Below are 14,185 nucleotides of genomic sequence, written 5' to 3' on the forward strand. Positions count from 1 at the left end.
ACCTTGCTTGCTCAAAGTGAGGAGGACCTGAAACACTTGCTTATGAAGACCCAGAATTACAGACTTCACCATGGATTACACCTCAATGTAAAGAATACCAAAATCCTCACCAAGGAACAATACTTAATATCATGACAAAGGAAGAAAATATAGAAGTTGTCAAGGATTTCACCTTGTTTGGAACCCAAATCCATGCTTGTGGAAGCAGCAATCGAGATCAAATGATGCGTTGCATTTCGTAAATCTGCTGCACAAGACATCCTTAGAGTTTTGAAAAGCAACGATGTTACTTTGAGGACTAATGGGTGCCTGACCCAAACCATGGTTTTTTCAATCACGTTATATGCATGTGAAAGTTGGACATAGAATAAAGAAGACCAAATAATAATGTATGTATTTGAATTGTGATCCTGGAGAAGAATATGGACTTCCAAAAGGACAGACAACTCTGCCTTGGAAGACGTCCTTCTAGAGTGCTTCTTAGCGGCAAGGATGGTGAGACTTCGTCTGCCTTATTTTGGGCATGTTGTCTGTAAGGCCAGTCCACAGAGAAGGATGGCATGCTTGGTAAAATAGTGGGCAGTGAAAGAGAGGAAGGCCCTCAACAAGATGAACCCATACAGTGGTTGCAACACTGGGCTTGAGCATAGGAACAACTGGAAAGAGAGACTAGGACAGGGCAGTGTTCCATTCTTTTGTGTGTAGGGTCACTGTGGCTCAGAACCAACTGGGTGGCACCTCGCAACATAACGTTCAATTAAAAGACGAAGATTATTTAAACAAAACAGGCTCACCCATAAAAGGAACTGTCCTGGTTTTAGCTGCTGTTTTTGAGTTTCTCCATTTTCTCTTCCCACACAGTTAGTCATTTTGATTCCTTTGTGCACCATCTGGAGAAGTTCATATGTACAGTTGCTATTTGTGTGGTTGCAAATGGTATCTGCTATGAACAAATCATTGGACTTGCAAAATTCTACCATGTCATCTCCAGTTAGTTATCTCTCACCAAGACCATATTTTAAACTACTCTTCTCTCCTTTATATTTCCAACTTTGGTATTCCAATTGCCAATGATTATCCGTGTATCTTGATTGATGTTTGATCAATTTTGAACAAAAATAGAATTTTTCAGTCACTTCATCACTAGCTTTGGCGATTGGTGCAGATATATGAATAATAGATGTATTTGCTGGATTTCCTTCGAGGAAGATAGGTGTAATCTTACCACAGACAGTATTGTACTTCACAATAGACCTGAAAATATTCTTTTTGATGAGGATCCATCCCTATACCGGTTGATTGTGTTATTTCCAGAATCATAAATCATAAGATTTTCTGATTCAAAATGGCCAAAACAAGTCCATCTCAGCTCATTAAAGCCTAGAATATAAATTTTTATAAGTTCCATTTCACTTTTGAAGACTTCAAGTTTTTCTAATTTCTGATTTTTTACAGTCCAAGTTCTGATTATTATTTGATATCTGCAGCTTTGTCTTATTTTGTCTTATTTGTCTTATTTTGAGTTGTACTCTGTCAGCAAATTGAGATCCTGAAGGCTTCCTGTCATAGACTTCACTCCAATCACATCCCCATAGTCCACTCTACTTTGAGAAGGCAACTCTTCCTCAGTCATGCGAATGCCTTCCAAACAGGTTGGCCTATCCCTTGGCACTATTTATGACAGTGCTCTGCCTCAATTCATTGAGGGATCAGTATTTGACAATTTTTTATTAAATGCATAAAGTTTTCAGCAGCTACATTCGTCAAAGTAGACAATTGGTAACTTCTCTGTAGTCTGTTCTTAGTCTCGAAGCTCCAATAAAACCTGCTCCCTTTGGGTGACCCTTCTGGCATTTGTGATTCCTGTCACATGCCTTCTGGCAACACAGCAAGTCCCATGCCACCACGGTAAGACAAACGGATAGACACGTGCTGCTACTTGACGTTATTTGAAAAAAATTTTAAATAAAGATGGGTTTTTTCACTATCATTCTCTGGCCTTGTTCAGGGAAACTTTGAGCTTCTCCATTACCCTTGCCCCAAAGGTGCAATCAGTTTGAGTCTTGTGTATAATTCCATTTTCTGAGGACCACATGTACAGTCACTGTTGCACAGAAAAGCTATTTGCAAGTAAATTGTTTTGAGAAAGTCTATCATGTGATCTCCTTATTTTCTCTCACCAAGTTTGTATTTTACAACTACACAACTTTCTTTGTTTTCAACATTTTTTATTGATCACCATTAATTATCAATGAGGCTTTATTCCATATCTGAATCATTAAATACTGAAGAAGTTGGTAGAAGTTTTCAATTTCTTCATCACTGACTTCTGTTGTTGGTACATTCATTTTAATCATAGTTATATTAACTAGTCATCCATTTAGATGTCACCATATGATTCTATCACTGATAGCAGTATGATTCAGGGTATGAGGATAGACCTTGAAATGTTCATTTTGACAAAAATACAGAACCATTCTCTTAAATTAGTGCTTCTTAACATAGGTGCTGATATGATTTTCCTTTTAAAAATGACCAATACCAGCCCATTTTAGCTCACTTATGCTTAGGATAGCAATCTCTCATGTTCCATTTCATATTTGATTGCTTTCAGTGTTCCTAGATCCATTATCCACACATTCCACATTATGGTTATTAATGGAACTGTTTTATATGCAACTGTTCTTCTCACTTTAATTTGTGCCACCCCGGTAAGCGAAGGCCCCACATGGTTTGTTACATCCATGTCAATAAAGTCAACTTTACTTTGAGGAGGCAGCTCTTCCTCAAGCATTATTTACATGATTTTTATCCTGAGAAGCTCATTTCAGGGATTATTTCAGACAGTGTCTGCCTGCTATTTATGAAGCTTTCAGTGGTTATTCCCTGTTGCTTCTTCTTAGTTCGTTTTAGATGAGACACTCTGCCAATCTTGTCCACCATGGATGACCTGCTAGTAATTTAAATACTTCCCAATGTAAAGCTCTCACTGGCACAGCAACATGAAAGCCACCCCAGGGCGCCCACTGGCAGAGGAGTGGTGGGTTAAAAGACTAGTGTGTGTATGAACCTATTCTCTGATTCAATGCAAGTCAAAGCGCTGTAAAATGCTGAAATTCATTACTGGAAAATATGTCATCAGCTTAAACGGTGTCAAACTGCTATAAACCTTTCTAAAGGCTTACTCTGTCAGTGCATAACTGGGCTTCACAAAATACACTGAGTATCATGGCATTGAGAATAACCACAGAAATCAGTCAAAAGAAGTGGCAGGAAAACCTGTAATCCGTGAGTGCCCATAATCTTTGCCATGAAGTACCCACTGTTCCCATCATAGATTTTATCTGGCATCCTGTGCATGATTTCACTGTAACCAAAGTATTATTATTGAACTTGACGCTATCCACCTGACAGGGTGGATGTTAAATCAATCGAGATTCATCTTATAATTAGACTGACCTTTGAGGTCTACGTTGCTCTCTAGAATGTTTGAGGCATCTGTGGGAAACATTCATATTTAAAAAAAATCAATATGCAGGGCATTCTGGTTTGGCTCTCATATTTATTAAGTGCAAGGTGGTATTTTGCAGAGATTTTTATGATCGCAGCATAAGGAACATTTCATTAAGCTATATTTGCATTAATTTAGTGGTTAATGGCATCTCAGATCAAGAGAGTTGGATGAGGTGAGACCACCGAGGTCCTTCGTGGCCCCCTGTTAGCAATGACATCTCCATTTTTTTGCTATAAAAATTCACTGCAGGAAGGCATGTTGTCATTAAAGTAAATATATCTTCCTATTGGCTTCCAAGTTGGGATATGGAGACCTATTAAAATAATCAATTTGGAAGAATTCCCATAGTTACTGTTACCACTGTATATTGATAAGTGAAATAAAATTTTCTTTTCTGTTATGTGTAACCTCAAACCAATACTGGTAGGCATTTTCTACTATGGCTACCTCAAATCCAATAAAGACACATTTATCCTTCTTTTAGAAATCATTTTATTGGGGGCTCATACAACTCTTATCACAATCTATATATCCATCCATTGTGTCAAGCACATTTGTACATTTGTTGCCATCATCATTCTCAAAACATTTTCTTTCACCTGGAGCCGTTGGTATCAGCTCCTCATTTTCTCCCTCCCTCCCCACCTTCCTTCCCTCGTGAACACTTGATAATTTATAAATTATTATTTTTTCATGTCTGACATTTCCTTTCACCTATTTTTCTGTTGTCTGTCCCCCAGGGAGGAGGTTATATGGAGATCTTTGTGATTGGTTCCTCCTTTCTACCCCACCTTCCCTTCACCCTCCTGGTATCACCACTGTCGCCACTAGTTCTGAGGGGTTTATCTGTACTGGATTACCTGTGTTTCTAGTTCTTATCTGTACCAGTGTACATGCTCTGGTCTAGGTGGATTTTTAAGGTAAAATTGGGATCATGATAGTGGGGGAAAGGAAGTATTAAAGAACTAGAGGAAAATTGTATGTTTCATCAGTGCTACACTGCATCCTGACTGGCTCATCATCTCCCCACAACCCTTCTGTAAGGAGATGTTTAGTTGCCTACAGAAGGCCTTTGGATCTCTACTCCACACTCCTCCTCATTCACAATGATTTGATTTTTGTTCTTTGATGCCTGATACCTGATCTAGTGACACTTCGTGATCACACAGGCTGGTGTGCTTCTTCCATGTGGGCTTTGTTGCTTCTAAGCTAGATGGCTGCTTGTTTATCTTTAAGGCTTTAGGACCCCAGATGCTGCATCTTTTGATAGTCAGGCACCATCATTTTTCTTCACCACATTTGCTTATACACCCAATTTGTCTTCAGTGATCCTGTCGGAGAGGTGAGCATCATGGAATGCTTTTTTAATAGGAAAAAAGTGTTCTTCCGTAAAGACATACACATTTAAAGATAAAATTCAAATACCAGACATATCCTTGAAGCAGCAATGACTTTGTAATCTTAACTAATTGACAAGTAAAAATGACAGAGCAATTGTTTTATGTAATACTATGTTTAAATAGACACTGCTTTTCTCACATATGTATGCATGATAATCTTTGATTTGATGTTTTAAGTACTTACCCTGAGTATTAGAATTGGCCAGTTGATATCTTATTTGAAGGCCTGAGTTAGGTTGTTATCTTTTGTTGATTGATTGTTATGTACGATGTGCTAAGTATTGTTTATAAGCATATGATTTGATAAATTATTTCCAAGGTGAACAAGTCTAACTGAAGTTCTAGGAATTTTCATTATTTCAACAAAATTTTATCAAGAACCTAATAGTTACTAGCAATAGATAGGAAGCATGAACAAAAACATGTAATAACTCCTCTTCATTCCTACCATATGGGGCTTATTTTCTAAGATAACTAAACTGTGAAGAAACATTATATACTAATCATACAGACCAGAAGAATTATGCATGCTGAGTGCATCAGTTATAATTTGCTATTATAATAGAAGTATCAGAAGTTGGTGACTTTAAAAACTAGAAATTAACTTTCTCCCAGCGTAGAAATTAGAAGTGTGAACTCGGGGCACCGGTTCTGTAGAAATGTTCTGTGCTGGCCCTAGGGGGAGGCATCTTTGTCCGTGTTTCTCTCCCCTGGTTCTTTAGCAATGCTATGTGTGCTTCTGCCCTCCCCACCTTATATCCATGTGGCTTTGTGTATCACGTTGAAGGGCAGGTACCTTATAATGATACGGCGTCATTAGCACACAGTAGAAAATTGAAATTTTAAAGGAATTGCTCCTTAAAATAAAGCATTAGGATTCCAACACATATTTTGTTGTTGTTAAAGTTGTTAGGTGCCTGTGAGTCGGTTCGGATTCACAGACATCAGCCAACCCTGTGCCCTTTTCCCAGTTATTCCTACGTTTGAGCAGTCACTGTGTAAATCTATCTTGTTGAGGGGCTTCCTCTTTCTGGCTGCCTTTCCACTTGACCAAGCATAATGTCCTTCTGATAACATGTCCAAAGTATGTGAGATGATGTCCTCCCATCTTTGCCTCTAAGGAGCATGCTTCCAAAACATTGATGTGTCCTTTTGGCCATCCTTTGTATTTTCTATATTCTTTGCCAACACCATAGTTCAAATGCATTGATTTTTCTTCAGTCTTCTTTATTTAGAATGACACAATTTAATCCATAACACTGGGTATGATAGAGTTTTTGTACCATAAAATGGTGCAAACTTTGACATTCTCTTGACCTTTATTTTTTTATTAATGTCCTATCTCTAGTTGGCTCCTTCCTTGTCAGACTTCAATGACACAGTATATCGCAAAACATGGGAACTAGTTTCTGAACAGCCAACCAATGAAATGGATGATATAGTACTAAATGACAAGAGTATTAGCAATGCTTGGAATCTATGTGACCTAGTGGGTTATGCATTGAGCTGTTAATCATAAGGGTGATGCTTCAAATCCACTTCCACTCTGCAGGAGAAAAATGAGATTCCTGATCCTGCAAATATTTACTGCCTTGGAACCACACCTGGGCAACTTTATCCTATCCTTATAGGGTGACTGCCAGTCAGAACTGGCTTGAAGAAAATGAGCTGTCAGTTCAGTGAGATGTGGTAAGGGCCTGGATTTGTAAGACTCTGTCCTCCGTTTCTCCTGTGAGCAATTCTGATAAGAAGCTTCTCCCTCATAGCTTTGCAGACAAGTCTTGCATGTTACCAAGGCATGGAATTCAAGGACTTGTTTTATCTTTTCCAGGCTGACTGTGAAGATAAACCTTAAAGAACCAGCCCCTCTGTTATCCTTTGTAGTTCTCTACTCCTCCATGTGTCTCCGCTATTCATAAGGTAATCTTTGCAATTCCTTGAAATCGGACAGCCAAAGTTTTCTTCAAGTTAGTTCTTCGTCTGAAAGTTCTGCTGAATGCTGCTCCCTTGGGAACCCTGATGGCATCTGAAATACCAGTGATATCACTTCCAGCACTAAGCCACATGCAAGCCACCCCGATATGACAAACTGACAGACAAACAGTGGGGAAGAAATCCACAAAAACTTACACATCTATCTATGTTAATGGAATAACATGAATTGCTAATTCCTAAAGTCCTCAGGGCAGGAGGACATGTTTCAACAAGCCAATGAAGTACTGGAAGCACTCACTCACTTATGTCATTTTTTTAAAAGACTTCTACCTGAACAACTGACTAGAAGAGATTCGTATTTATACTGATTCCAAGGAAAGTTCATACAACAGAAGGCGGAAAATATTGAACAATAGCATTAATGTCACGTGGAAGTAAAATTTTGCTGAAAATCATACAACCATGGATGTAATCCATTGACAGGAAGCTTGTTCTGAAGAGGACCTGGAACGAGAGCTATCATTGCTGACATGAGATGAGTCTTGGCTGAAATCAGAGAATACTAGAAATATGTTTACTGGTGTTTTTATGGATTATGCAGAGACATTCGACTGTGTAGATGATAGAAAACCAGGGGCAGCCTTGACAGGAAGGGTAATTCCAGAGTACTGAATTGTGCTCACGTGGAGCCTGGCCATTGATCAAGAGACAGTCCTTCAAACCGAACAGGGAATATTGAAGTGTTTAAAATAAAACGTGGTGTGCATTAGGGTTGTATGTTCTCACCATACTTATTAAATATGCATACTGATAAAAAATCAGAGAAAGTGGTTTCAAGGGGGAAGAATTCAGCATCAGGAATTGAGGAAGGCTTGTTTAATAGCCAGGGATATGTAGATGACACAATCTTGCTTGCTGAAAATGAAGAGGACTTAAAGCAATTACTGATGAAGATCAAGGATTTCAGCCTTCAGTGTGGATTACAACTAAATGCAAAGGAAACAAAAATCCTCAAAATTGGATCGATAGGCAACATCCTGATAAACAGAAAAAATTTAAGTGGGCAAGGATTTCATCTTGCTTGGATCCACTTTCAATACTTTTGGGAGCAGCAGTCAAGACAGCAAATGATGACTTGAATTCAGTACATGTTTCATGAGGCCTCTTTAAAATGTTGAAGACCAAGGATGTTATTTTGAGGCCTACGTGTGATTTACTTATAATACTTGAAATTGTTTCATATTCTTGTGAAAGTTAGACAGTACGTAAGTAAGACTTGTTTGTGTTTCAATTATGGTGCTGGTGAAGAATACTGAAAGTTTCATGGACTGCCCAAAAAACAAACAAATCTGTCTTGGAAGAAGAACAGCCTGAATGCTCCTTAGAAGGAGGACACCGAGACTGTCACATAGACTTTGACATGTTATCAGAAGAGATAAGCTCCTGCAATAGGACATCATACTTGTTAGAGTAGAGGGCAGTGAAAAAGAGGAAGACCCTTGACAAGATGGACTGACACAGTGGTCACAATATTGGGTTCCAACATGGCAGCACTGATGGGGATGATACAGGATCAGGCCATGTTTCCTTCTGTTGTAGAGTATGTGTGAGGAGGCACGGACCACATGGAACCTCGTTACATGTCGCTTCTTCACTTTGGAACAAATATTTTCAAGAAGAGTGTGTGTGTGTGTGTGTGTGTGTGTGTGTGTGTGTGTGTGCTGCTGAATTCACTTTTCTCATCTCTTCTCCATTTTTTGACTTCTAAAATACTGAAACCATACTTGGCAGTCACCAGATGAGAAGGAAATCAATATGCAGGAGGGAGAGGAGGAAGCTGTTAAAATTCATCACCTCTCCTTTTCTGAAAGTCTCGGTAAATAAGGTACATTCTCAACAACATGTGTTAACTAGGGGTAAAACTATGTGAAGAAAAGTTATGGATTATGTGAGTTCCTCATTCTTAGTATAAAATGCATCAAGATACAAGAGAAGGAAAATATGTGACTAGTTCACATACTATTTGTAAACCCAATTTCAAGGGTCATTCAAGTCTATTTCATTGGAAGTTATACTTTTGCCTTAGGAAAGACAGTGTTCTCGATGTGTTCAATCAGTGAGGCAAAGGAGAACAATTTTTTTTCAGGATTCTAATCTGAGAGTCAAAGAATTTTAAAAAGAGAAAAAAAACCAGAATATTAAATAGGTAATAATAATGTTGCATTATATTTACAGGTTATTTTTATTCAGGCATAGAAGATAGAATATGATTGCCCCTTTGAGATTTTTTTTTGAAGTTGTAAATCTTTGTGAGTATAGAAAGTCTCCTCTTACCAATATGTGATTTCAAACTGCTGACCTTACTAAGTTAACAGCCAAAAGTGTAGCTTTTGACTCAAGTCAAGTGGGGCATCTGACTCAAGCACACAACTATACCTATCTCTACTTCTAAGGTGCTCTGGGCTACGAGATGGGCTGATAGCCCTGGGAGGGCAGTTCAAATCTAGAAATCACTCAGCAAGAAAAAGATGATGCTGTCTACTTCTTTCACTATGAATTGAAACCTAGTCGATATCGGTGTGTTTGGATTTGGGTTTAATACTTATAACTGGCGTACTGCTGGGTAAGCAAGAAGTCAGAGGTTCAAACCCACCTTGTAGGAGAATGATGTGCCAGTCCGTTCTACACAGACTACAGTTTTGCTTCGACTCTGTCTTATGGGGCCACTATGAATTAGAATCAACCTTACAGCCGTGGGTTTTAGTTGAGTTGAGTTTTAAAATAGATCTCTATCTAAAGGTCCCTGGTGGCTCAACAATTAAACATTTAGCTGCTCAACACAAAGTTGGTGCTTTGAACCCACCCAGTAGCTCTGAACCAGAAAGACCTGGGGATGTACGTACCTACAACGAATCCTGCCCCAAAAGGACTCCAAGCGTAGTCCTTCTTTGTCACATGAGGGAGCTGAGTCAAAATCGATGGTAATGCCCCTAGCGACAACATAGCTCTATGTTTGCATTTATGTCTCACAAGGAAAAAACAGAATGACACTGTTGAGGTTTGTCACCAGTTTGCACGCGAGGATCCTGAGGAACAGAGCGGTAGCATACCCAGGCAAAGGCGTTGTTTATAAATCCAGAAACATGTTTTCTGCAATAAGTTACCATTTAGATTTAGCAGTTCTAAAATATATGATGTATTTTACAATATTATGTACTAACCAGTACTACGTGGAATGACGCACTGCCATCTCTAGTTAATTGAAAAGAGTGCATTGAAATAAATTTAATCTATTGCCCACTCATGAAAATGCAGCATGATAGAGGATAGCTCTGTGTTCACATTTACATTTGGTAATATTTCCATTACAACCTTCATAACTTGTCCTAACTGTATACTAATTGTTTTCATCACCACATCATATTATATGAACTGTATGACAATAATTAAGCAATACAACAAGATAAGCAGTTCCTTTCAGAATAATTATTCAATATTTTAATTTCACATAAACTTCAATGATGTTTATCTTAATTATAAACATTAATCGATTCCATATACATTTAATTTTCTGCTACATTGGTATTTACCTAATTTTTAAACAGTTCTGCCTGAATCTAACTGGTACTCACACAGAAATTCACTAACGCGGCGTACGTACCAGTGTACTTTAAGGTGGAAAGCACCCAGTTATGTATGTGTGTCCATGTCTTACAGGTCGATATTAAATCATTAATTTTTATAGCTACATGGAAACATTTGTACAAGTATAATAGATAAAGTGTCATGCACTTCAGAAGTTTAGCAGCTATTGCAGCAGGATTGTGAATGAAATGTTTGTATAAACAACAATACGCTTTGTTTGCTCTTTCCTTCACCCCAGCAGATTAACTGCTTATATGGGCATTTTCCCTACAGAAAGGGCAACAAATAAGAAGACGGCCTTCAATCAGATGGACGCGCACAGTGGCTTCAACAATGGGCTCAAAGAAAAACAATTGTGCAGATGGCATACGAGTCAGGACCAAGCCCATGTTACCTAACAGCATCAACATGGGCACCGAAGCCTGAGTTTAAGTGCACATTCTGTAAGAGAACACGTGTTTTCAAAAAGTTGTAATTATAGAAAATCGTTTTTAAAATCATGTTAACTCCTACTTTATAAATATAAATTTTCTCTAGCTATTAACCATACGCAAAATAAACATACCTTCAGATCAATGTCTCATAGTAACTCTATTGGGTAGAGTAGAACTTTTCTTTCGGATCCCAAGGCTTTAAAACTTACCTAAGTGTTTGAACCACACTGGACTGCTTTTCACATTGACCACCAGGGGTCCTCCCCTTCCATTTGTAACAGGAACATTGCATTTGTCTTGTGTTTTTCAGTTGCAGGTATGCTGAGAATGTTCCTTTTTGTGTGGTGTTCTAACACGAGTTATTTCCACATTTCATTATCATCTCTATTTGGTCATCTAGAGCTGCCTTTTGAAATGTTCTCTTCAGCTCTTGACGGTATCATTTCTTTCCGTCGCTGCATGTAGTCTGTGAGTGAAAGCAAGTTTTCTAGCCTACTGGCATCTACTTTGATCCTTCTGTTCCTTCCTGTGTTTAATGAGCATCTGCTTTCTTTAAGAATGATGGTTTGGACGTCATCCCACAGGTCTTCAGCCATCAGTGCTCAGTGCATCAAATCAATTCTTGAGATATTCTTGAAATTCCAGTGGAATAGACTCAAGGTCGTGTTTTGACTCTTGGATATGATTTAAGTTTCTTCAACGTCGAACTAAACTTAAATATGAGCAGTTGATGACCTTTTCCACAGTCAGTTCCTGGCCTGGTTTTTCCAGCTGATATTGAGCCTTGCCATCATTTCTTCTCACTAAATCAAACTGGCAGCCATGGAATCAATATGGACTCATGGCCACCCTATAGGCAGAGTTGGACTATCTCTGTGGGTTTTTGAGACTGTAGCTTTTTATGGAAGAAGAAAGCCTCATCTTGCTCCCTGGGAGCAGCTGGTGGTTTTGAATAGCCAACCCTGTGGTTGGCAGTTCAGTGCATAACCTACTACACCACCAAATACATCCAGTTTGATTTCTTTGTACTTCATCTGGAGAAGTCCATGTGCATGTTGCTGTTTTTATTGTTGAAAAAGGTATTTGCTATGAACAAATTGCTAGTCTTGCAAAATTCTACCATGTAATCTCAAGTTTTGTTTCTTTCATATTTTCCAACTACTGTTCATTCTTCGTTGTTTCCAACTTTTGCATTCCAATCCCCAGTAATTATCAATGCGTATCGATTGCATGTTTGATTAATTTCAGATGGAAGATTTTGATCGAAATCTTCAATTACTACATTACTAGCTTTTGTGATTGGTGCGTAAATTTAAATAATAGTTGTATTGATTGGATTTCCTTTAATTCGGATACAGTCCTATCACAGACCGCATTGTAATTCAAGATAGATACTGAAATATCCTTTTTTTTTTTTGCGGCCACAAAATAGTTTATTATAACTCTACTCTGGACAGACCTATGTACAAGCTCGAGCCCCTGACTACCCTGTCTAAGGGGTCTTCTTCTTTCCCCAGGCCCTTCGGACCTTCTCAATCAGGTCTTTCAGATACTGAATCTCCTTGGCCAGAGAATCCGCCCTCTCCTTCAGAGCTTCGTTGTTCTTCTCCAGCTCCCTGCACTCGCTGCCCAGGGCCTCCTGCTCCGCCTGCTTCTTCTGGCGGTACTTGGTGGCTGCGGTTTTGTTCTGCTCCATCTTTTTTCAGCTTCTTCTCCAATTTCTCTCCTTTGACCTTTGCTGCCACTACCTTCTCTCCAGGAGGGTCATAAGGCCTAGAGCGAGCAGAGCCACCAAGGGCAGGTGGAGGCAGCAGTCTACTTGGGGAGTCCCCAGAGGTGGGGGGCTGTGCTGGGGAGATGCAGGTAGGGCTCTGGACTCATGCAGATCCCACTGAGGGGACATCCTCCTCCTTGATGCATCGAGGGGCCACTGTGCTGAACGAGGGAGCGTCGGCCTCCCTGTGCCCCTCAGAGATGTCCACTTCGCTGCCGAGTTCTAAACTAAGACAATGATCTGGAATGGAGGTCAGGGCCCCTAGGGACTCGGGAAGAGACTGCAGGAGGGTGAATGGGGCAACCTGGTCGGTGTGGGCGAACTTTCTGGGCGATGGCCAAGTGGGTTCACTGATTGGGGGGCTCCTTAGCGTTAGTCTCCTGGACCAGGAGATCAAAGAGATCACAGGTGTCGTCCAACGTGGCCAGAAGCTCCTCGGGCATGGTTTCCAGGTCACCCAGACTCAGCAGGGCATCGAGGTCAAACTCTTTCAGATCCATCTCCTCCACCATCCAGTCTGTCCCGGAGAAGGCATCCTCCTTGCCGTAGTCGGAGGCATCCAACCAGCCATCCACTGCCAGCCCTTCGGAGGAGCCTGCCTTAACTTGGTCCCTGGTGAACCCATGTGGTCTGAAGTGCTTGGCCACCTCCAGGTAGTCATCTAAGAGACCTAGGCTCTCTTCAGGCCCCAAACCCGACTGTTGAAGGGGGACATCAAGTATCCCCCCCCAACACCTCGCTGTACAGGAAGCTCATCTCGGCCATATGGTAAGGCTACGCTGGAATCGAATAATGTGTGGGATTCGAAGATGTCTTGGTCGGTTACAGCAAGGCCGCTGCTGAGTGCCATGAGAAGCGCCCTGGCTTACGCCGTGTGGTTGCCGCTGCAGAGCCTGGTGCTGCTGCCGCCGCTGCTTGGGCCTACGCTGCTGCTGCCGCACTCCAGCCTCTAATATGCCATGGGGGCCACGGAGCCTGTGGGAGGGGAGCGAAGTGTGTGCTACATCAAAGAGCAAGCGAAGAAAAAAAAATACCCTTTTTGATGATGAATATAAAGTCATTTCTCTTGAGTCTGTCATTCCCAAAATAGTAAATCATATGATTTTCTGATCCAAAATGGCAGCCAGTCCATTTCAGCTCACAAGGCCACGGGTATTGATCTCTATGAGCTCTTTTTTATGAGTGGAGTTAGTTAATTACAAAAGGAGAAATATTGTATGAGTCCATTACTATAAGGATAAGAAATCATTCATCTTCTTGTCTGAAGGTCACGTGTGTCTACCTAGTTCCCATCAACTGTATGTCATCCCCCCAAAGAAACCCTTAAAACCACCTCGGGAGATGCAGCATCACAGTAGATGGGGTCAGTTTCCCATGATGGGGCAGCAGGAGGAGACTATTTAATTTCCACTCTATAATAGTGATCTTTGTTCACCACAAACTTTGTTCCTTGGCTACAGGAAGTAAAGGGTTCTTTAGAGCA

The 14,185-nt window shown here is 40.2% G+C and overlaps 1 pseudogene; it reads right to left on the minus strand.

The window, feature by feature from the left end:
* Positions 1–12,420: 12,420 nt before the first annotated feature.
* LOC142436955 (cyclic AMP-dependent transcription factor ATF-4 pseudogene) lies at positions 12,421–13,467 on the minus strand (annotated as a pseudogene).
* Between the last annotated feature and the right edge of the window lie 718 nt (positions 13,468–14,185).

The sequence above is a fragment of the Tenrec ecaudatus genome, chromosome 1 (genome assembly GCF_050624435.1).
Source record: "Tenrec ecaudatus isolate mTenEca1 chromosome 1, mTenEca1.hap1, whole genome shotgun sequence".
Lineage (NCBI taxonomy): Eukaryota > Metazoa > Chordata > Mammalia > Afrosoricida > Tenrecidae > Tenrec > Tenrec ecaudatus.